General features: G+C 34.1%; 1 long non-coding RNA gene across 1 annotated transcript in view; it reads left to right on the top strand.

Moving 5' to 3' along the window:
• The window catches only part of LOC147913006 (uncharacterized), a 36,231-nt gene extending 19,032 nt beyond the window's left edge, over positions 1 to 17,199 (top strand). The window contains exons 2-3 of the long non-coding RNA XR_015549270.1: positions 16,254 to 16,386; positions 16,637 to 17,199. This is a non-coding gene — a long non-coding RNA (uncharacterized LOC147913006). The remainder of the gene's footprint in view (positions 1 to 16,253; positions 16,387 to 16,636) is intronic.
• The last annotated feature ends 7,631 nt before the right edge of the window (positions 17,200 to 24,830 follow it).

The raw sequence follows: 24,830 nt of genomic DNA, 5'->3' as shown, positions 1-24,830 counted from the left end.
ATTTATTTATGCTTATTGTATACACCACATCTAGTATTTTAAAGCCATCAGCATGTAAGTTAAGGTTTATATATGATTTAGCACCATTTACCTTTTGTCTATTACAAGTCTTTGATGTTAACATTCTTTATTTTGTTATTTTTACAGATAAATAAGAGTTTAGAGAGTGTGCATAATGTGCCAAATGTAGAGAGCTAGTAAGTAACATAATCAGAAGGTCCTTCAGGTTATTTTATTTTAAACACTAAGAAATTTCTCCTATTCTATCTCCAATCTTCTTTGCAGTCCCCCACTAATTTTGCAATGTAGAAGAGTTTAGATACTTAAGCAGTTGAGTATTTCGAATATGGTAAATACATATAGTTGGGTGAATGAATGAGAAAATTCAAGGCATCTAAATTATGTTCTGCTAATATATCCAATAATTATATCATCTTTAAAGGAGATAATTCTAAACAGCATTTCAGAATTGCATCTTACTATCTAAAGTAGTAGCTACTGCTAAAATAAAATTTATTTCCAATGTGAGCCACCAATTCCCATATCAAAATTTCATAAAGTTGTAAATTTATTTTCATGGTGAAGCCAATTTTTTAATTTTGTTATCATTAATTGGGAATTACATGCAGGAGTTGTTAAAAATTGCAATGTGATTTCTCAAAACAACTGGGGAATTAGATTATATATAAACATGCGTACATTCATTATATATCCACTTATAATAAAATATGCCTTTATACTTTATGTGATCACATCTGCTTAAGTACAGCATCTAATTTCATTTTTAATTTTTTCTACATAAATGCAAATTATAAAGTGCTTCAAGTTTGCATTTACATAGTGTAACTAAACCCACGACAAAAAGGAAAGAAAAATAAAACAAGTGAAATGCACAGAACAGGAAATCTCTGCCGAATGGAATCACAACCTGACATTCAAGAAGCATATTAAAAACTAGGTTACCTGGTTAAAGCATCTGGATGATATACTTCCTCTCAATTCTTCTATCTATGCTTATAAAATTTAAGGATACTATTTAGTTGACCAAGATCACCCAGCTTGGCATTTAATTTACAAAAGTAAATTGTAGGTGATAAAATACAACATGGAGATAGCATGTTAGGTAGAAAGCAACTAAACACAAATTGAAAAACAAAACTATACCAAAGCTATGCATTCGCTCTGTTGAACCCCAAGAAATCATATTCCTCAGTGTATCCTTCCCAGAAAGCACAGAGGCAAACAGTAAAATATTCTGGTATTTGAATAAACACCACAAATGCAGGAGATACCATGGCTTCTGAATACTTTAAATGATTGTAGATCTGCTAATTTGCAATGCAAACTTTTCAGTCAGATTTTGAAAGAGAGAGGGAATTCAATAAAACTTCAAGATGTCTAAGATTGAGAGTCTCAGTAGAAGATCTCACGTTAAGTCTTCTTACCGCATGTGCGCATGCACACACACACACCCTACCACTACAACAAAGGGACACGAGGAAACTCTGGAAGATATTGGATATGTCTATTACCTTGATTGTGGTGATGGTTTCACAGGTGTTTGCATGTGTACAGTTTTTTGTGTATCAGTTATACCTATATCAATAAAACTATTTTTTAAAAAGTAGCAGAGAACTGAGGGGTTCCATTTTAAGGTAACTATATAGGAAGATCCTGAACTCACATCCTCCCACAGACACACTGAATCTATACATATACAGAACAATTTCCTCTTAAAAAAGTCTAAAGCCTGGCTGAATTACAACTGCACATTGGGCAAATGAGGAGAAAACCACATCAAAGCTGGTAGGAGAGGCTGGGACACAATCTCACAATAAATCTCCTTCCCCAGGGTGTGGTGACCCATAACTGGGAAGGAATTAAAACCTAAAGCTTCTTCCTGAGGAGTAAAAAGTTTGAACCCCACATTGGGCACCCCAACTTTTAAGACATACATTTGAGAGACAAACCCCCAAAACATCTAACTTTGAAAACCAACAGGGTTCATGTCCCGAGACACACAAGACTGAAATGACCTGAGACACCACTCTTAAAGGGCTCCCACGCTAGGATTTATGCACCCCAGGGCCCAGCTTAGAGGCAGCCAATCCCACCCAGACTTTAAGTGAAGGAGGCTTATTTGTTTATATTAAAGTGTCTGCCTGAGGGGAAGGCATTGAATTTAACACATGCATCTAGGATCCTGCTGGAATACTCTCTGGACACAGAGACTGGTGGATGCTATCTTCATCCTCTCCCTTTGCTGTCCTTCAGACACCAATATCTCCTGGAAGGGAGCTTTTACATACATCTAGTGCCCCGATTTTTGCAGTTACTGCCTAGGGGATGCCTCTTGATTGCCTGGCTCTGGAGGCCAGAGGAGCTTGCATTCCTTGTTCCATAGGACTGTAAAAATTGAAGTCACCTCTACTCCTCTCTGGTGCCCCAATTCTTGTGACTGCTGCCAGGGGATGTCTCTACATCACCTAGCTCTGGTGCCCAGTGGGGCTTAGGCTCATGAGTCCCAGAGGACTGTAGCCAATGGAGAAAAAGTGCTTAAATAGCTACCACCCACAGGAATATGTTCCACATGAGAGAACAAGATAAAAGCTCAGAAAAAAAACCTTAATGAAATGGCGATAATTTACCTGATAAAGAGTGCAAAGTAATGGTGATAAAGATGCTCACTGAACTGGGGAGAAGAACACATTGAAAACTTCAACAAACAAACAAATGAAAAATTTAAGAAAGTACCAAATGGAAGTCACAGAGCTGAAGGATGCAATAACTGAACAGAAAAAATACAGTAGAGGGGCTCCGGAAGAGACAAGATGAAGTAGAAGGAAGGGTCATTCAACTCAAAGACAAGGCAGTGGAAGTCACCCAATCAGCAGAAAAAAGAAAAAAGAATGAAAAAAAGTGAAGATAGTTTAAGGCATTTATGGAACAACATCAAACAGACTAACATTTGCATCACAGAACTTCCAGTAAGAGAACAAAGAGAGTGGGGCAGAACTCTTATTTGAAGAAATAATGCCAGAAAACCTCCCTAACCTGGGGAAAGAAATAGATAACAGATCCAGGAAGCCCAGGGAGTTCCAAATAAGAGGAACCCAAAGAGACCCACACCAGGGCACATTATAATTAAAATGTCAAAAGTTAAAGACAAGGAGAGAATAAGAAAAGCAGCTAGAGAAAAACAACTTGTTACATACAAGGGAATCTGCATAAGACTATCAGCAGATATTTTTAGCAGAAACTTTGCAGGACAGAAGGGAGTGGCATGATATATTCACAGCTCTGTAAGAAAACAATTTCCAACCAAGAATATCCTACCCAGAAAAGTTATGATTCAGAAGGGAGGAGAGATAAAGATTTTTCCAGATGAGTAAAAGCTAAAGGAGTTCATGATCACTAAACCAGCCTCACAAAAAATGTTAAAAGCACTTCTTTAATGTGAGAAGAAAGAGCACTAATTAGTAACAAGAATACATCTGAAAGAATAAATCTCACTGGTAAGGTAAATATACAGTAAAGGTAGTGGATTAATCAATTATGAAGCTAATATGAAGGTTAAAAGAAAAAGTAGTAAAAATAACTATGATTCCAATAATTAGTTAAGAGATACACAAGATAAAAAGATGTAAAATGTGAAATGAAAAACATAAAATGTTGGAGGAGGGAGAGTAATAATATTGAGCTTTGCAATGGGATCAAACTTAAGTTGTTATCAACTTAAAATAGACTGCTATAGATATAAATTGTTATATGCAAGCTTCATGGTAACCACAGAGCAAAAATGTAAAAATGATAAAGACAAAGGAATATAAGCACACCACTAAAGAAATTCATCAAACTACAAAGGAAGAGAGCAAGAAAAGAAGAAAGGAACAGAAAGGAACTACAAAAACAGCCAGAAATCAATTAACAAAATGGTAATAAGCACATATATATCAATAATTACTTTAAATGTAAATGAACTAAATTCTCTAATCAAAAGACATAGAGGGTCTGAATGAATTAAAAAAATAAGACCTGTCTATATGCTGGCTACAACAGACTCACTTTAGGTGTAAGGACACATACAGACTGAAAGTGAAGGGATGAAAAAAGTTGTTCCATGAAAATGGAAATTAAAAGAAAACTAAAGTAGCCATACTTAGACAAAATAGACTTTAAAACAAAGACTGTAATAAGAGACAAAAAAGGGCATTATATAATGATGCAGAGGTCAATCCAAGAAGAAGATATAACGTTTGTAAATATTTATGCACCCAACATAGGAACACCTAACTATATAAAGCAAATATTACAGACCTAAAGGGAGAAATAGACAACAATACAATAATAGTAGAGGACTTTAATATCCCACTTACACCAATGGATAGATCATTCAGACAGAAAATCAACAAGAAAACATCAACCTTAAATGACATGTTAGGTCAGATAGACTTAACAGATATTTACAGAACATTCCCTCCAAATTACACAATCTTCTCAATTGTATGTGGAACATTCTCCAGGATAGATCATATGTTAGGCCACAAAACAAATCTTAATAAATTTAAGAGGATTGAAACCATATCAAGCATCTTTTTCTGACCATAATGGTATAAAACTAGAAATTTATCCCACAAAAAAAAAACTGGAAAAGCCACAGGTATGTGGAAATTAAACAACGTGATACTGAACAACCAATGGGTCAACAAAGAAATCAAAAGAGAAATTAAAAAATACCTCTAGACAAATTAAAATGGAAATGTAGCATACCAAAATTTATGGGATGCAGCAAAAGCAGTTCTAAGAGGGAAGTTCATAGCAATAAATGCCGATGTCAAGAAACAAGAAAAGTCTCAAATAAAAAAACCCAACTTTACACCTTAAGGACTAGAGAAAGAACAACTGAAGACCAAAGTTAGTAGAAGGAAGGAAATGAAAATTAGAGCAAAAATAAATGAAACAAAGACTAAAAGGCAATAGAAAACATCAATAAAACTAAGAGCTGGTTCTTTGAAAAGATAAACAAAGTTGACAAACTTGTAGCTAGATTCACCAAGAGTAGAAGAGAGAAGGTTCAAATAAATAATATCAGAAATGAAAGAGATGATGTTTCAACTGATACCACAGAAATACAAAGGATAACAAGAGACTGTTAAGAACAGCTATATGCCAGCAAATTGGACAACCTAGAAGAAATGGATAAATTCTTAGAAGCATACAACCTACCAAGACTGAATAATGATTAAATAGAAAATGTGAACAGACCTATTACTAGTGAAGTGATTGAATCAGTAATCAAAAACCTCCCAACAAATGAAAGTCCAGGACGAGACAGCTTCATAGTGAATTCTACCAAACTTTCAAAGAAGAATTAATACTAATCCTTCTCAAACTCCTCAAAAAAATAGAAGAGGAATAAACTCTTCCAAACTCATTTTACTAAACCAGCATTACCCTGATACCAAAACCAGACAAGGATTCCACAAGAAAAGGAAATTACAGGCCAATATCCCTGATGAACTGAAGTATAAAAATCCTCAACAAGATATTAACAAACTGAATTCAACAATGCATTAAAAGGATCATACACTACGATCAAGTGGGATTTATTCCAGAGATGCAAGGATGGTTCAACATCTGCAAATCAGTGAATGTGATGCACCACATTAACAAAATGAAGGAAAAATATATATATGATGATCTCAATAGATGCAGAAAAAGCATTTGACAAAATTCAACATCCATTCACGATTAAAACTCTCAACAAAGCAGGTATAGAGGGAAAATATTTCAGCATAATAAAGGCCATATGTGATGAGCCCACAGCTAACATCATGCTCAACATTGAAAAGCTGAAAGCTTTATCTCTAAGACCAGGAATGAGACAAAGATGCCCACTCTCACCACTTTTATTCAACTTAGTATTGGAAATCCTAGCCAGAGCAATTAGGCAAGAAAAAGAAATAAAACGTATCCAAATTAGAAAGAAAGAAGTAAAACTGTCACTATTTGCAGATGACATGAGACCACATACAGAAAACCCTAAAGAGTCCACCAAATAACTGTTAGAACTAATAAATGAATTCAGTAAAGTTGCAGGATACAAAATCAATACACAAAAATCTGTTGTGTTTCTATACATTAATAATGAATTATCAGGAAGAGAAATTAAGAAAACACTCCCATTTACTATAACATCAAAAAGAACAATAATACCCAGGAATAAATTTAACCAAGGGGGTAAAAGACTTGTATATTGAAAACTACAAGACATCAACAAAAGAAATTGAAGAACACATGAATAAATGAAAAGATATTCCATGCTTATAGATTGGAAGAATCAATATTGTTAAAATGTCCATACTACCCAAAGCAATATACAAATTCAATGCAATTTCTATCAAAACTCTAATGGCATTTTTTACAGAAGCAGAACAAGAAATCGTAAAATTTGTATGGAACCATAAAAGACCCCAAATAGCCAAAGCAATCTAGAGACAGAAGAACAAAGCTGGAGGCATCACTCTCTCTGATTTCAAACTATATTTTAAAGCTATAGTAATTAAAACAGCATGGTGTTGGCATAAAAACAGACACACAGATCAATGGAACAGAATAGAGAGCCCATAAATAAACCTACACATATATGGTCAATTAGTTTATGACAAAGGAGGGAAGAATATACAAAGGGAATGGACAGTCTCTTCAATAAATGGTGCTGGGAAAATTGGACAGTTACATGCAAAAGAATGAAACCTGACCACTATCTTACACCACACACACAAATTAACTCAAAATGGTTAAAAATTTGAACATAAGACCTGAAATTATAAAACTCCTAGGAGAAAACATAGGCAGTAAGATTTTGACCTAGGTCTTGCCATGATTTTCTCAATTTGGCACCAAAAGCAAAAGTGACAAAACCAAAAATAAACAAGGGGGGCTACGTTAAACTAAAAAGCTTCTGCACAGCAAAGGAAACCATAAATAAAATGAAAAGGCAACCTACTGAATGCGAGAAAAAAATTGCAAGTCATATATCTGACAAGAGGCTAATATCCGATATATACAAAGAACTCATACAACACAATAGCAAAAGAAAACAAGCAATCTGATAAAAAATGGGCAGAATATTTCAACAGACATTTTTCCAAAGAAGACATACAGAAGGCCAACAGGTCCATGAAAAGAGGCTCTACATCATTAATCATCCAGGCAATGCAAATCAAAATGCCAATGAGGTATCACTTCACACCTGTAAGAATGGTTGTTATCAAAAAGACTAGAAATAACAAGTGTTGGTGAGGATGTGGAGAAAAAAGAACCCTTGTGCACTACTGTTGGTGGGAATGTAAATTGGTGCAACCACTTTGGGAAATAGTATGGAGGTTCCTCAAAAAATTAAAAATAGAACTACCATATGATCCAGCAATTCCACTTCTGAGTATTTACCCAAAGAAAACAAAAACACTAACTCAAAAAGATGTATGCACCCTCCACGTTCACTGCAGCATTATTTACAGTAGCCAAGATATGGAAACAACCTAAGTGTCCACAGATAGATGAATGAATAAAGACAATGTGGTATATATATACAATGGAATATTGTTCAGCCATTAAAAAGAATAACATCTTGCCATTTGTGACAACATGGATGGACCTCGAGGGCGTTATACTAAATGAAATAAATTAGACAGAGAAAGACAAATAGCATATAATCTTTGTTATATTTTGAATCTAATAAATAAATAAATTAATTAATTAATTAATAACCAAGCTCATAAATACAGAGAATAGATTGGTGGTTGCCGGGAGGTGGAGGGTGAGTAGGAGAAATGAGTTAACTGTTTTTGTTTTTTTTTTAGTTTAAACAAATGGAATAAAAAAAAACAGAGATGGCAGAAAAAGAGGGGAAGATTAAAAATGTAGCAAAAATATGAGGTCCTTAAGAGATCCAGATTTTCATTTGTTTGTTCAATAAAATATAAGTGAGTAGCTAGTTTGGGAAAGGCACTGTGCTGATTTCTACAGGTCTATGCTGGGACTCATGAATCTGCTTTATGATTATCATTTTGATACATATTTTTAAGATACATTTGAATATGCACCTCATTTTACTGATATTCATTCTTTGAAAGGATCACATAATTAGGGATAGTTATTGGCTGTAAGGTAGTAGAATTGACAGGAAAATATGTAGCTTTAGTTTCTTATTGATAGGATCAATGCAGACAATAAACTGACAAGGTGTGCATCTCTTACTATTCCTTCATTCTGTCTCGACATTTGTAGTTTGATATCATTATGGGAATATTTACATCACAGAAATTTACAAATGCTACAAGTCAGGACTTTTTGTGCTTTCCCTGGAGAGCCTACTGTTAAATTTTGCCGGCAAACCACTGATCATGCCTTTAATGACTTTTGATTGATGCATATGCATATGTGTGTATGTGTAGGGTGCATACACAGCTATTTTTGTCTATTTTTGACATGTAGAGAAATGACCATCCGAGAATTGCGTAAAGCCCTTGAAACTTGGTATTTAAAATGCATCTATGTTATTTTATATAACCGCATTGAGTTTTCACTATTCTCCAGTGTTCTATTATATGAATATACCAAAATTAATTTCTCAGTTATCTAGTCTATGATATTTAGGTTGTTTCCCATTTTTCACTACTGTTAACAATACTATACATATTTTTGTACCTATTTCTTGCTTTGAATGTACAGCATTTTCCCTTGCCTGTATAGCTAGAAGTAGAATGGCTCCTAATAGTTTCAAATTTTTGTTTTTTTTATTGAGGTAACATTGCTTTATAACATTATGTAAATTTCAGGCATACATCATTATATTTTGATTTCTGCATAGACTACACTATGTTCATGGCTCAAAGTCTAATTTTCATCCATGAGCGTACACATGTGCCTTTTTATCCACTTCATGCTCCCCCATCCTCCCTTCCTCTCTGGTAACCACCAATCTATTCTCTGTATCTATGTGTTTGTTTTTTGTTGCTGTTGTTGTTTTATCTTCCACATATAAGTGAAATCATACGGTATTTGGCTTTCTCCATCTGACGTATTTCACTTAGCGTAATGCCCTCAAGTTCCATCCATGTTGTCACAAATGGCAAGATTTCATCTTTTTTGGCTCAGTAGTGTTCTATTGTATATATATAATACATCTTCTTTACCCATTCATCCATTGATGGGCACTTCAGTTGTTTCCATGTCTTGGCTATTATGAATAATGCTGCACTGATCATAGGGGTGCATATATCTTTGTGAATTTGTGTTTTCATGTTCTTTGGATAAATACCAGCTACTGTGGAGTAGCTGGATCATGAGGTAGTTCTATTCTTAATTTTTTGAGGTATCGCCATAGTTTTCCATAGTGGTTGCACAGTTTACATTCCCACCAGCAATGTATGCGTGTTCCTTTTTCACCGCATCCTCTCCAACACTTGTTATTTCTTATCTTTTTAGTAATAGCCATTCTTAGGGGAGTGAGGTGACATCTCGTTGTAGTTTTGATTTGCATTTCCCTAATAAATAGTGATGTTGAACCTCTTTTCATGTGCCTGTTGTCCATCTAAATATCTTCTTTGGAAAAATGTCTCTTCAGATCCTCTGCCCACTTTTTAATAGGGTTGTTTGCTTTTTTGTTGTTGAGTTGTATGAGTTCTTTATCTATTTTGGGTATTAACCCCTTATCAGATATATGATTTACAAATATCTTCTCCCAATTGTTAGATTGTCTTTTTCTTTTGTTGATAGTTTCCTTTGCTGTGCAGAATTTTAGCAAATTTTTAAAATAATGCTAATTTTTGTCCCAAGTCGTTCTATTAATTTACATGCCCACCGGAAAATAATTGATTCATATTTTTCATATTCTTTCTATCATTTGTTACTATCATTTGTCTTAATTCTTTCGAGGTACATTGATAGAAAGTGTAATTATGATCTAAATTTGCATTTTTCTGATTAATGGTTTGTCTGGGCTTCTCTTAGTGTGTGTGTGTAAAGCCATATATATGTTATTTTTCTATGAATTATCAGATCATGTCATTTGCCATTTTTTTATATATGGTTTCATTTTTTGTTAATTGGCAGGAATTATTTACACATTCTTGATTCTACTCCTTTGTTGACTATGTGCAGTTGATGTGAACAAGTGTGTGCATACTGATTGTTTACTTTCCACTCTTATAGATCTGTGTTCATGACCTATCGGTTACTAAAATTTTTGAATGTTAATTATAGAATATATATTACAATTACCCTTTAGCTATTTTATAGCTTTTTTTCACTTAATATGTCTTTTGATAAACAGAATTTCTCAATTTTAATGCATTTGAATTCATATACATCTATACATATATGCATATATTGATTATATTATATTGACTTTTTTAGGGGGGAGAGGGTTAAGAAATCCTTTCCTACATCAAGATTGTAAAATGTTTATACTTTTTTCTGAACGGTTTGGTTGCATTTCCTTTCTTCCTTTCTTTCTCTTTTCCTTACCTCTCTCTCATTCTTCCTTCCTTTTTTCTTTCCTTTTTCTAAAAAAAACCTTTTTTCTAGCTCCCTAATTATTCAGTTTATTTTGTTCTTGACACTCTGTTATGCTATCTTTGTCAGACATCAAAATTTTCTCTGCATATATGCCTGTTTCAAAACTTTTATTACCTCCAGTGTGTCTTTTCTTCCACCAGAAGAAGACTGCTGTGTTTGTTATCGATTTACAATAAATCTTGATATATTTTAGAGTAATTCCTTCCTCCTTTTCTTCAGAGTATCTTGGATATTCTCTGATCTTTGCTCTCCTATATTCAACTTAAAATTAACCAGGCAAGGCCATAAAAACTCTATTTGGAATTTTATTAGAATGGCATTAAAACTCTAGAACAATTTGGAGAGGATGATATCCTTATGGTAGTAAATCTTTCTATGCATGGACTTTAAATATTAAACTAATTATTTAGGTCTTCTTTAATGTTCTTCAATATAGTTTTCTAAGTTTTAATGCATAGGTTTTACACAAATTTTTGTCAGATCTTTCCAATTAATTCACAATTTTATTTAGAATTTTAAATAATGTATTTTGTAATTATGTTTCTAATTGTTTCTGGATAGTATATAGAAAAACAGACAACATATGTATACTGATCTTTTTACAATGACTTTGCTAAACTTTCAAATTAATTTCATTAATTTGTCAATAAATTCATTTGGATGTTCTTCGGAGACAATTATATTATCCACCAGTAATTAGAGTTTCATTTTCTCCTTTCCATTCCTTACATAACCTATTATTAATGTCTGTTACATAGATGTCTGTGCAACTTCAAAACTTTGTCTGAGGGAGTCCTTTAGAATCATTTAAAAAGTATAGGTTTTATAGTCTAAGACAGTTCTAAAATTTTCGTGTGCATCAGTCCTACTTGGAGGGCTTGTTAAAATACAGATTGTTGGACCCTACCCCCGAAGATTCTGATTCTGATATGTCAGTTCTGGAGTGATGCTTGAGAATTTCCATTTCCAGTTTGCACGTGTTGCTACTGATTCTTACAAGTTTCCAGACCATGCAAATGATTCTGGTCTAGGGACCACCATTGGAGAAACTGGTTGAAAAGACTCAGAATGGAAACTCAAATGTATCACTTGGAAATTCCTGACTTTTTGAAATAACTTCACATACCAGATACTCAGTTGCCTAAACCATAAAATAAAGATAATATTTTCTATGTTATGATTTTTATAATGACTAAATATTGGAGCATTATAAAATACTTATTCTAGTATTTTTAGTACAATGTGTTGTTGTTTTTATCTACATTGTATTTACAGAAATCACCAAATGGGCTAATTGAATTGCCTAGATGTTTCCACAGAGCACCAGGGACTCTAAATTAAGTTAAGGATTATGATCTCTGATATGACAATGCATTCTAACCTGACCCTAGCTAAAATAAATTTCAATCAAGTTTTGGGGATGAATGAAAGGAGGAGGTCTTTCTTCGGCAATGTGCATAATAATCAGAGGACAACATACAATTTATGTCTAATTATTTATATTAAATCTAAGAATCACAATTACCTGGAAAAAAATCATAGGACCACAGATTGCTCTAAAATGACAATTTTAAGCACATCGCTCACAAATGCCCTTGCAACAGTTTACTTTAGTCCTTTTCATCAGCCTAGAAATTCATTAGAAGTACATTGAATATAGCCTACAAATTGCACTCAGGCTATTGCATGTTTTCCAATAGAAATCACCAGATTTAAAATCATGTGAAACACAAATTTTGCCTAATTTCCCCCTTGAGATCGGAGAGTATAATTGGCCAATTTATCACAAACTTCAAGAGAACCTATTGACTAAAGCAAGTATCTATTCCATGTTTCTTTCTAAAAGAGATGGAAAGGGATTCATTTTTACATCATCAAAGTCTGTGTATGGATAGACTAGAATAACCTTGTTGCTTTATGAAACTGGTCTAATTAATTTTTAGCCCTCTCACTTGAAAATAGAAGTTAATTTGTTGCTTACTCATTCTGCCTACGTATATAGTAAATCATCAAGCTGGCAGAATAACAAGCCATTGGAAAATAGCAGTTCTATTTTATTTACTGGATTAGAGCCAGAACACTGTAAATATAAATTGCTTTATGTTTCAGGAGCTATTAATTATAAAAATAATAAAAATAATGCCACTATCATGGTACTCTATGGATGTATACAGATTTATTTCTTGAGAAAACATTATGCTTTTATTGGACTGGATCAACCAGGATTCTGACCTGAGACTATTCTTTGATTCAATAAGAAGTAAGAACGATCATCTCTAGTAACCTCAGTATGAGCTTCTTGCATCTAATAAATAATTTAATCCATTATCTTCAAAACTTATCCTACTCCTCAGAAATCTTGCAATTAAGGCGTACTAATACACATTTCAATTGTAAGATGCAATAGCATTTAATAAGAAATTAATCAGTGTATGTTAAGGATGTAAATAGCTCCTTAGTACTAAGTTGAGCATTAATTTTAAAAGTGCAATAATTTTTCAAACTACTGGTAGCTGTAGCATCTTTATCAAAAGCAGTGTGAGGGTCTTTAATTATTGCTTCCACATCCCTGCAAATTATATCACAATAAATTAAAATAAGAACAATAATATTTTTCAAAATTTCGATTGCAATTTTATCAAAGTGCAGTAATTGCTCCAAACACACAATCTGATGAATTAGCATTTGTATAGACGTTTTCATCAGATAGGCATTTAACAATCTGTTAGTGAATTAAAATTTTAAAAATAGTAGTAGCTGAAAGGTGCGAAGAATAAAACACCTAGAATTGAGACTCAGTGCTGATATGGAGCTTCAATCTGACCTTCGATATGTTGCTTAGCATTTCTCAAGATAAACTCCCTTAATTAAGTGATAGGAATAATGATACCTGGCAATTTAAGTCACTAGAATTTTGTGAAGATCAAATAAGATAAGGGGTGTAAAAGGTTGCTTTTTGTTAGTTTGATTTTGTTTTTTGTAAAATGCTAAAAGACCTATAAACATTTGCAATGAAATCTTCTGTGACACTAAGTGTAACAAGACCCACAATACATTGATTTAGTTCCCTGCAAAACATTTCCCCTGTAGGGAGAGGGCTCATAAATAATGCTACATTTGTATAGCAAGGACAGAATCGAATTTAAAAATTGGCTGAAATATTGACAATTCTAAATTTGCTAATTGTTACATACACGGCTTGTACTAATTCTGAATGTCAAGGATGTCTTGCCTTTAACTTTGGTTAAACATTTGGATCATTGTTATATAAATATAAATATATATATGTTTAATATAATAAATTATATTACATATTATGTATGATTTATTTGTTTAGCTCATACTGTGGCAATGTACAAAATAAAATACTCTGAAATTTGCTTTCTTGTCTCTTCTAGGTTGAGAAAATGATTAACATTTCAATTCAAACTATTTCTTAAAAGTTTGCCCCCTTGATACTCCTTAGTTAAGTATCTCTGTCAAATGATTCACAGGCACTTTGTATATAGAAATAACAAAAACAACAAAAGTTCTGGTGAGATGGTGGTGAAACTTTCCAGGAAATCTTTCTTCCCTCAATGTATGTATTATCATATTTTAAAGAGGGAAAGCTAAGAAATATGTTCCTTTCTATTTCTACCTCCCATCTTCCTCTTTACTTAAGAGATTAAAATATAATCTAGATACATCTGAACCTGACCTCGCGTCTAGATTTTGAGGAAAAATTAAATGCTTGAAAAGAAAGCTTGATCTCTCTGGCTTTTGACAAAGAGAGAGGAGAGATGCGGAAACATGATTTTTACAGTGGGCATTCACATTGCTTTGTGTTTATTTTTACCTATCCACTACCTTTGCTAAGCACTTCCTTTCCTTCAAAGAACATAGTTGTTCTTGCCTTTTCTGAATCCACATACATCCAGAAATGTGATATAGTCATAGAATAATAATGAATTAGAAAGCTACTGTTGGCCTGCAGTCACAGATTTTTCTAAAAAAAAAAAATCCATGTTATCTGTGAGGTTCCAATTAGGAATAAGAAGCTGGATGTTTTCTTCAGAATATGGTTTATTTTTAACCTTGAGTCTTTGCTCAGAGTATGATTTTATTTTTAACTTTTGAGTTTTTGAACTAAATATCATAAAGAAGCTGAGTATTAAAGTTTTAGGTAATATTTCACTTTTCAATGATCACTGAAATTATAAAATTAAATCTGTCTTGTCAGAGGGCAAAAATCCAGGGTAATGATTTTTCATTTTGCTTACAAAATACCTAAAGTATAACTTTAAATTCTAATGATCTCAGATTAGATTGTTAGGCCCACATTAAAATTAAATATGACATGCATATCAATAACAGTAAAAATCAAGTACTTGCCTATTTTTTTATTATGTTCACTTTCAAAATAAAGATGAATTTCATTAACTGTGTTAATATTTTATGTTCTTTAAGGAAATCAAGTGACGTTTCATAATACCAGTCATATAATAATTAATTGGCATACAAAATCACTTTTTATAAACTTTATTATATTTAAGTACTTTGGAAGACATTATTTAGATGAGTAATAAGGTGAATCTAGATTTAAAAAAAGGTATTTGTCATACAAAAGAATGAATTGTTTTTAAAAAGGAAAATGCATTTTATTTTCTACTTTAAAAATAATAGCTGTAAAATATTTCACTTTGGTTCAAAAAAATCTCAACTATGTTATACTAATAGCTTCCTGTGAGACTAAAACCCCCCTAAAATGATGTATAATCTTAATCCCGTTTCCTTTTAGACATTTCCCTGTGCCCATCTTTATGGTAAAAATGTGATGTTGGAGAAACAGAACATTAGAAGCATTAACTTAATCCTTTAAGGAATACATCTCTGTTCTAACCAGCCCATATTAACTAAAACTTATGGAAGAATGAGATCTTTCTGAGATTGAAAGGAATTCTAAAACAGACATGTCAGCATGAATTTTTTTTTTGACAGAAGTACAAAGGTGACAGAAGAAGCAAAAGTGTCTGAGCTAATACACAAGTCTAAATCTGAAAATGTCTGCATTTTTGACATCCTGGGTTAGAGTCCTTTGGATGAAGGAGAGAGAGACTTTGATCATAGATCTCTGGCACAGAGCCATCCCCAGGATGGGCACTTCATGACAGGAGGGCAGTTATGATAGGGAAACTGAAGATCCTGATAAAGAGAGCAGATTCTTTTAATCTCTGCTTTTACCTTTATTTCCAGTTCTTTCCTCTCACCTTTACCTGTTCCTTTCGATTATCTTCTCTCTTCTTTATTCTTTTCCTCTATCTTCTTTCTTCCTCTTTTCTTCTATGCTTTACATGCATTCCCTATCCTATGCATTCTTTTACGCACCTGGGGTCTATCAGAGAACAAAACAAACAAAATGCAAGCCCCTACCTTTTTGGAGCTTACTTGATAGTGGAGGAAAATAAACGGTAAAAAACATAATCAGTAAGTGTATTATATTGTACCTTAAACAAGATAAGCGTATTTTTAAACAGAGAACAGAGTAAGAGGATGAGATTTGCACTTGAAAGTGGTTTGAAGTTTTAAAAAGAATGGGCAACATGGGCGTCACTGTGAAGATGACATTTGACCAGACAAACACAACTCACATGAGTAGACGAGTTAACTAGTCATGTGCCCATCTGCAGAGCGGCCTACGCGGGAGGAATGGCCAGAGTGGAGGCCCTCATGAGGAAGCCTACCGAGGGTCTTAAGAACGGCAAGAATGTCTGCACGCCAGATGGCTAGCGCTGACTAGAAGCTCTAAGAAGATGAAGAGAGGTAAGAGGTAAAGCTAGGCGAGTGAAGGATGGGGCGGGTCACTCAGAAACCTACAGACCACTGTAAGGACTTTAGTTTTTACTCTGAGAGAAATTGGAGTCTCTGAAGATGTGTGTGTGTGTGAGTGTGTGCATGTATATCTGCGTATGGAGTGTATGCGTGTGTGTCTACGTGTGTGTAAGCTCTCAGCCTGCATGATAGAAAATTTGACAGAATATCTGCTAAAGCATGACCATATGGCTTCCCCCAGACTCAGAGGCTGTGATACCTGGCTTGCCTCCAGAGGATTACTGAGGGCCTGTGAACTGGTTACAGTGAGCACCGTGGCCGAATAAAGCTACCTGGAAATCTCTACAGTACGGGGACATTTTCCCAGAAAACTGACTTCTCTTTTGCTTTCCTGCCACCATTGAAGTCACAAGACTATTGCCAAGGCAATGAGCCTGAAAAGAGTGGAAGATACATGGAAAAATATTTTTCGGAAAACATTATGTAGATGCGTTTTAAATGGGATGAAATTAGAAATCGTAGCTTGTCGTTTTGGCTGGTGTGCCTCCTCTGCTGTGTCCCCACATCTCTTTTCCACGTAAGTACTTCTAATTGTATATGGGTTTTGCAGGGAGAAGGGAAAGCTATGCCTACAAACGATGAGAAGAACGATTGGGGTGTTAACGAATTTTACCTGACCATCAATGCCTTCTATCTGCTAGTAATTTTGCCATGAGTTTATTTCCTCTGATTGGGAAGGCAACTCAGACAGAAAAATGTAGCAGGAAATCCTTAATTGGTTGTTTGCTGCTTTTATTTTCTTATGTAGGCTTCTGTAGTCCTTATTTTATACGTAGTATATTAAATATAAATCGCAACTGCTAAATTAGTTTGATATAGAAAAGACAAGCTGCACCAACAAAACCCAAAGGAACACTCTTACTTGTGCAGACTGATATGGTGCGGTCTCAATTAAGCTCTGCACTCTCCCTGGAGAAGAGAGAATTCAGGCCGTCTTTCTGGTCTTCTGCTCTGTTGAATGCTATATGAGCGGAGGAAGTGTTGATGGGAAGGAAAAAGTAACCCCTTCAACTAGTACTTTAAAAAGTTCTCTACGTTAATTGAAAGATCATGAACAAAAGTGATATTTTTTAATGTTCTATAAATTTTTGGAGTATATTGGCTAGTGGGTGATTAAAATAAAAGCTATTTCTACAAAAAGAACTATCTATGAATTAACACATTTCTTATCCTTGCTAAGCCTCGACATTTTCATCTGTGAATTTTAAGTGTAATATGAGTAGTTGGGAAATGTAATATTTTGTTGTGATAAGTTTAAATCGTTGCCCTTTAAATGCTGTTTTATCCCTTACAGCTACCTGGAAAGTATTTGTTTTAAGAAATAAGAGAGAAGAGAAAAAATTCAGAATATAAGCCCTAGTTATGATAGGAAAGTATTTTATTATTCGGATATGAATTTAATATTCAATATTCATGCATTCAATATACATCAATGATTACAGAGGAACTTTGTGTAATGGCTGAACTTTTTTTCTGAAATGTCCATAAAAATATAGTATATTCTTTGAAAAGGAATCAATTGTGGCATGATGACCATCTTTATTAGGGAAATTTAGGATCAAGTCCTATAGTATTTTTCAAACTTACTAAATTATAGGAGTGGTAAATAGTAACATGAGCATTAACATTATTTAAAGTATTATATTTCACAGAGATTTTCGGATAAATCAATCCCTCAGATTATGGTGTTTATTACTATTGCACAAAGTACAACATAACTACTTGGAATATGTCTATTTGTATAGTTACTTACACATTTGAAATGCTACGTTCCTTAATTTCACCCCTTAGGCTACAGTTTTAGCCATATTGTCAAGGGCAGCAAATAATACAATGATTTTTCACATTAATTATCCATTTCATTAAATGTCCAAACACAATAAGCACATGTGATGGGCATTTGCTGTTTGGAGACTAATTACAAGATTTACGTGGTAAATAATTTTTGTTTTCATTTAATAACATTTAAAAAATATTATTTAGTCATATTTTTTGTGTCTCCATCTCTTCTTAGCTTCGAAGATATTGTTACAAGATCCCCTGAGAAAAATGTACGATATAAAAAGTTCTATCCAGGCAATCCACAAATTAAAAATAACTTATCTCCTAAGAGCTTATTGATAATTCAATATAATTCAGAGGAGTGTTTATGAGCATTGGGTATTCTCTGGCGCTAAGTAATTTGTAACCTATTAGAAAGTACTTCAACTGCCTTCATTAACATTTCTCTAATTTAACTCCTCCTCCCCCATTCAAACAATTGTCTCCATCTGTTTCCCTCTCTTTATTTGGAAATTTTCTTTTTAAGAGTCCTAAAGAATGTTGTTTTTAAAAGTAACCATTTAGGGCCTCAATCTTCCAGGATCTAATTATCACTCCCACCCTCCATTTAGTTTGCTGTTTCCAGGCTCATCAACGTCTTGATATTTTCAAAATCCAGCAGTAATTAAACCAGCTAACATCTGCCCCATTTGACACTGCGGATTCTTTCATTGGAAAATCTTTGTTTTCCATGACAATGTTCTTTTAGTCTCCTTCGCTTATTACTCCTCCCAGTTTCTCTTGCTAGAATGATGCTCTCTCTGGCATTTGTCTTCTTCTATTTATTTCTTTGTCTCTTTTTTACTTTATATGATTACTGGCTTCAGGCATTGCTCATATCTCTATGATTATGAATCTCTATCTTTAGCCTTCTCTCCAAGGTGTGCCATTGGCATTTCAGTCTCAGTATTTTGAAGAGCAAATTCAGGGCCATTGAAGAGCGAACTCCGCCTTGCTCTCCATTCCTATCTGATCTTTATTTCTCCAGTATCTTTGCCATACTACTGAATTTAACCTTCACATTGTTGAAATGTTATGTTTCTAAAAGATAGATCAGCTTTGCAAACTTTATTTACTTACATTATTTTGATGGCTCGTCACCACCAAGTCATCAAACTCAAATGTCTTACTGTGACATTCAAGTTGTGTACAATTTCAATCGAACTTTCTTTCTTACTGTTTTCCAGCCACACCCCATGCTTTTGACTCACCCTTTGTATACCCTGAACTTTTAGTCCTTTAACCATGATGTTTATTTCTCTGGAATGTGTTTATAATTCTTTTCTTTGGGGAAAACACAATTACAATTTGGAATAAATAAGTTAATTAATGCCATGCATTTAGAAAAGTTCCTGGTGCATAATACACGCTCATTAAATGCCAGAAACTATTATTTTTGTTATTCATAGTTGCAGTCCTACTAGTAATAATGTTCAATGTCTGCTTTATTGGTAATCGCTTTTATTGAAGCTTACTTACCACCTTTCTTCCCCTTCTTTCTTCCCTATAATCATTTGTTCTTTTCTTATTTTCTCTAGTTAGACAAAGTTGCCTCATTATTACTTCCATTGAGATTTGACTTTACTAATATAGCATTTATAAATTTCATATATATATTATCCTCAAATTATTTCTTCTTGGATGAAGCCTGGTATGTTCCTAACATCTTTAAGAGAGAAGTGAGATAGATAGAACTCTTGCTTCTCAGATTTGCTGGGGCTATTAAGTGAATTTAAAATAACAATATTAATTTTAAAACAAAGAAACACTGGGCTAGGAGTGCTTATAGTCATCTGAATTTGTATGTTTAATAAAATAATTAGGTTTCTAGTCTCGCAAGCAGAGAACTCCTATAGGCCAGAGTGCTTTAAGCACGCCCATTTTATGAAAATCTTTATCTTGACCTGACTTACAAGAAAGGTCTTCTAATGTTCAAATAAAACGCAGGAATAAACTCCTGTGTTTGGGATTTCAATTTAAATGGAGGGTAGAAAACAATACTTATATGTCAGCTTATTCTACTTTTAGAGTTAGAACGGGGAGAATGAGGGAAGCAACTTGTCCTTTGCTTGGCACTGGATGAATGAGACCTGCTTAGTCAGAATACGCAGACACCAATTATCCTAGGACTAAGAGGCAGGACTCCAAGAGTCTCCTACCTCCCTCCTCTAAAAGGACGAAGATCACATTCCAGAAGAGGGTTCAATTCCTGGCAGATCTTAATGCCTTTCCAAAAGAAAGACAAAATTGGCAGCAAAATGAAAAGGAAATAGAATTCAGCGTTACATAATTATGAGTAGATATTCCAATTAGTGGAGAATGTTCAGTTTAGAATTCATGGTCAAAGCAATGGTGCAACAGATTTCTAAAACTAAGAAAAGTTTTCTATAATCAAAGACACAAAAGAATTTGGGTTTTGGTCTAAATAAAAGATCAGAAATGTGGACCTCTTATGCAAGATTTTGTGCATTACATAATAGTACTAATTATTTTTTTTGTTTATTTTTTTTATTTATTAAATTTTTTGTTTATTGCGGTAACATTGGTTTATAACATTGTAAAAATTTCAGGTGTACATCATTGTACTTCTATTTCTGCAAAGATTACATCATGTTCACCACCAAAATACTAATTGCAACCCATCACCACACATATGTACCAAATTATCCCTTTCACCCTCCTCCCTCCCCCCTTCCCCTCTGGTAACCACCAATCCAATCTCTGTCCCTATGTGTTTGTTTATTGTTGTTATTATCTACTACTTAATGAAGGAAATCATACGGTATTTGACCTTCTCCCTCTGACTTATTTCACTTGAGATATCACCTCACCCCCGTCAGAATGGCTATAATTAACAAGACAGGAAACAACATGTGTTGGAGAGGATGTAGAGAGAAGGGAACTCTCATACACTGCTGGTGGGAGTGCAAACTGGTGCAGCCACTATGGAAAACAGTATGGAGATTCCTCAAAAAAGCAAGGATAGAACTACCATATGATCCAGCTATTCCACTGTTGGGTATTTATCCAAAGAACTTGAAAACACCAATTTGCAAAGGTACATGCACCCCTGTGTTCATTGCAGCGTTATTCACAATAGCCAAGACTTGGAAGCAACCTAAGTGCCCATCAAGGGATGAATGGATAAAGAAGATGTGGTATATATACACAATGGAATACTACTCAGCCATAAAAAACAATGAAATCCAGCCATTTGTGACAACGTGGATGGACATTGAGGGTATAATAGTACTAATTATTAATACTTTTATACTAAATACTACCTGTCAGGCATGATGTTAACTCACTTAACTGTCATAGTAACTTGTAATTTAGACACTATTATGATGTGAGTGCTGGTCTCATCTACCCAATCGTTGGTTTAGTAAGTTTGGATCCATATTCTCCCTGGGGGGCCAAATCACTACTGAACACCCAGGATAATGGAAATAGGTAGAAAAGATGATGTGTATAACAGTTTTACAAATAGATTTTCTCAATTACATTAGTTTCAATCCCTCTACCCTCTAGAACTTTCTGGTTCTTTTTAAAAGTTTAATTTATTTGTTACACTCATTATCCAAGAAGCATTCTTCTTTAAAAGGAATTTAGAAGAATTGAAAGTTGGAACATTACTGACAAAGCTAATTTTCCCTTTATCCCTATCACCAACCTCAGTGACCTTGCCTATCACAAATAACCACTAATAAGAAGTGATTTGGTATCATCTCAAATTTCTTATTATGCCTCTTACATATATTTATCTGTCATGTGTATATATAGGTGTAGGTTTAGGTATAGGTATAGTTACAGGTATAGATATAGATGTGTATATATCCACTCTATTCGTTTTATAACACTGCCATAACAAATTACCACAAACTTAGTGGCTTAAAACAGCACAAATTTATTATTTTATAGCCTTTTAGGTCAGAAATTTGGCACGGGTCTCAGTGGGCTGAAATCAGTGTGTCTGCAGGACTGCATTCCATCATAGAGGCTCTAGGGGAGAATCTTTTTTCTTGTCTTCTCCAGCTTCTAGAGACTGCTCACATTCCTTGGCTCATGGCCCTTTTCTTCCATCTTCAAAACCAGCAACATTACATCTCTCTGAGCATTTTGCAACATTACATCTCAGAACGTTACATCTCTCTGAAAAGATCCTCCACTGTTAAGACTCACATGATCAGACTGGGCCTACCTGGATAATCTCTTCTTCTCAAATTCCGTAACTTAATCTCATCTGTAAAGTCTATTTTGCCATGTAAGGTAACATATTCACAGCTTACGGGGATTTAAGAGGTGGGTGTCTCTTGGATGCTATTTTCCTATCCACCACGCACGAACATATTATTATTTGTAAATTAGATGAAAGGCAGTATCATTGCAAGTCTCATAACTTCTATTTTTGTTTTTCAGTACAGAAGTCAATGTCACCTGCTCAGTGTTTAAAATACTGAGCAGTCTTGAGAAGAGAGTGTTACCTGTGTGTATACGTATCCTGGAGAGGAGAGTGATGCTGGGGGCTGTGTATGCAGGGCTCAGTGAAATGAGTTGAGATGGAGATGACGACTGTGTTTGGACAGACAGCTTGGCGTTCTTCTGAAGAATAGGAGGATGAGAGCAAAAGACTTACATAAGGAGTGAGGGTGCAAGGAAATATTCATTTGCTGACCTAGGGTTATTGTGATTTGAAAAAGCTTGGTGTTCTCAAAATACGCCTCTTTCCTTTTTTTAAAAAATCCTTTCAGTGCCAGAAGTAGCTGGGAGTCGGACATCTTGTTGGGCCCCTGACAGGTTCTGCTGAGATGACAGGATGGTGCTGGAGGACAGATAAAGGCTCTCCACTAAAATTATGTGCCAATTATTTTTCTCTCAAAAAGAGTTTTTTATAAAGTTTTTACTTAGAAAAGATTAGTAAAATACACTTATTAAAAACAAAAGACTTTGGGGGCTGGGCTGGTGGTGTAGCGGTTAAGTTCGCATGCTACACTTTGGCGCCCCCGGGTTCACTGGTTCGGATCCCAGGCACAGACCAATACACTGCTCCTTAAGCTATGCTGTGGCAGCGTCGCATGTAAACTAGAGGAAGATGGGCACGGATGTTAGCCCAGGGCCAATCTTCCTCAGCAAAAAGAGGAGGATTGATAACGGATGTTAGCACAGGGCTGATCTCCCTCACAAAAAAATCAAAGAACAAAAAACAAGACTTTGAGATTCTGCAAAACTATGTTATCCATTTTATATCACTTAAAATTGATTTTTTAGATTAAAGAAACTTTACTATCATTATTGTTTAGTTAGTTCTAAAACCAAAGACATTTCTAGAAGATCATTCACCAATCTGTGCTGATTTGATAAAATAAGTCCTATTAAAATACTTTGAACACTCTTGTTACACAAATAAATGTGCCACGTCTTTTCCAATTATTTTGTTTACTGTGATATGGGTGAATTTCCATAAATTATGTCTTATAGTAATATTTTTGAGATAATAGCATTGAACACATTAGTGATGAAACAATGTAACTACATGCCTTACTAAGAATATAGGCACCCTCTTTGATAGATATGGATAATAGCTAATTGCAAGACTAATCTTTAAAGATTCTGAGTCCCCAAGAGACATGACAAAATTTGATGTCATTGAATTTTAACTATGTGCTTAGTGTTTATTTGACTTTATAGATCATAAATGATGGGCTGTGTTGAACGTCCTACATTATTCAATAATATCTATTCTTTAATCTTTAGCATTGTTTACTTATTAGATTCTGCTTCAAGTGCTCTGTTATTATATTACATAGCATTTTATTTTTGGAAATCAAACAAGTTTGTCTCTAATCCAGCAGGGCACCTTAAAACACAATGTTTATAACATAGTAAGTAGAAGTAATTGATTTCTAAGTTGAATATGAGAATTAGCTATAAGCCCACCTTTATTAAGTTACTTCACAGGAAGCCCATGCTAATGAGGGAGAAATACCAATTATAATAGATCATTTAATATCACACCTATCACTCTTTTTTATCCAGGTAATATTTATCTGCACTGAGTGATTGCGGTTATGTGATACAGTTAGACTTGTGCTCTCTTGCTAGTGTAACTTGGTAATGCATGCTCCAGACAGATATTGTGGTGTCATGAAAGGAGATTTAGTAAGACAAGACATTTTTCCTCTCAGGACTTTTCAGTACCTAAAAGTCTTGTCAGTTTGACATTTGCTACTTTTGTTTTATGATTTTGTCCTATTTTCTCTTCTTCCCATGCCATCTTTATCAAACTACTGAAATACATTTTGCTAAATAACTCCAGATGGAGCAGTGGCATACTTGTCTCATGGATAGAAACTAGGAAAGTTGCCAAGCTTCTATTCTTTTTATAGCTCCACATTTTGAACATATTGTATAATTCTAGTCTTGCCCATAACGGTCTTATTATTATTAATTGTTTATGAGATTTTTGCTGAAATTCCCAATCTCATAATTATGTCTAATGCATGATAGAACAAAAGATACTAAAAAATATTTGCTGAATGATGAATTTGTGTTCA

This window comes from Ceratotherium simum, chromosome 31, assembly GCF_057802395.1.
Source record: "Ceratotherium simum simum isolate JZ-2026a chromosome 31, ASM5780239v1, whole genome shotgun sequence".
NCBI lineage: Eukaryota > Metazoa > Chordata > Mammalia > Perissodactyla > Rhinocerotidae > Ceratotherium > Ceratotherium simum.
The sequence above is the reverse complement of the archived record's forward strand: the minus strand, read 5'-3'. Positions and strand labels throughout refer to the sequence as shown.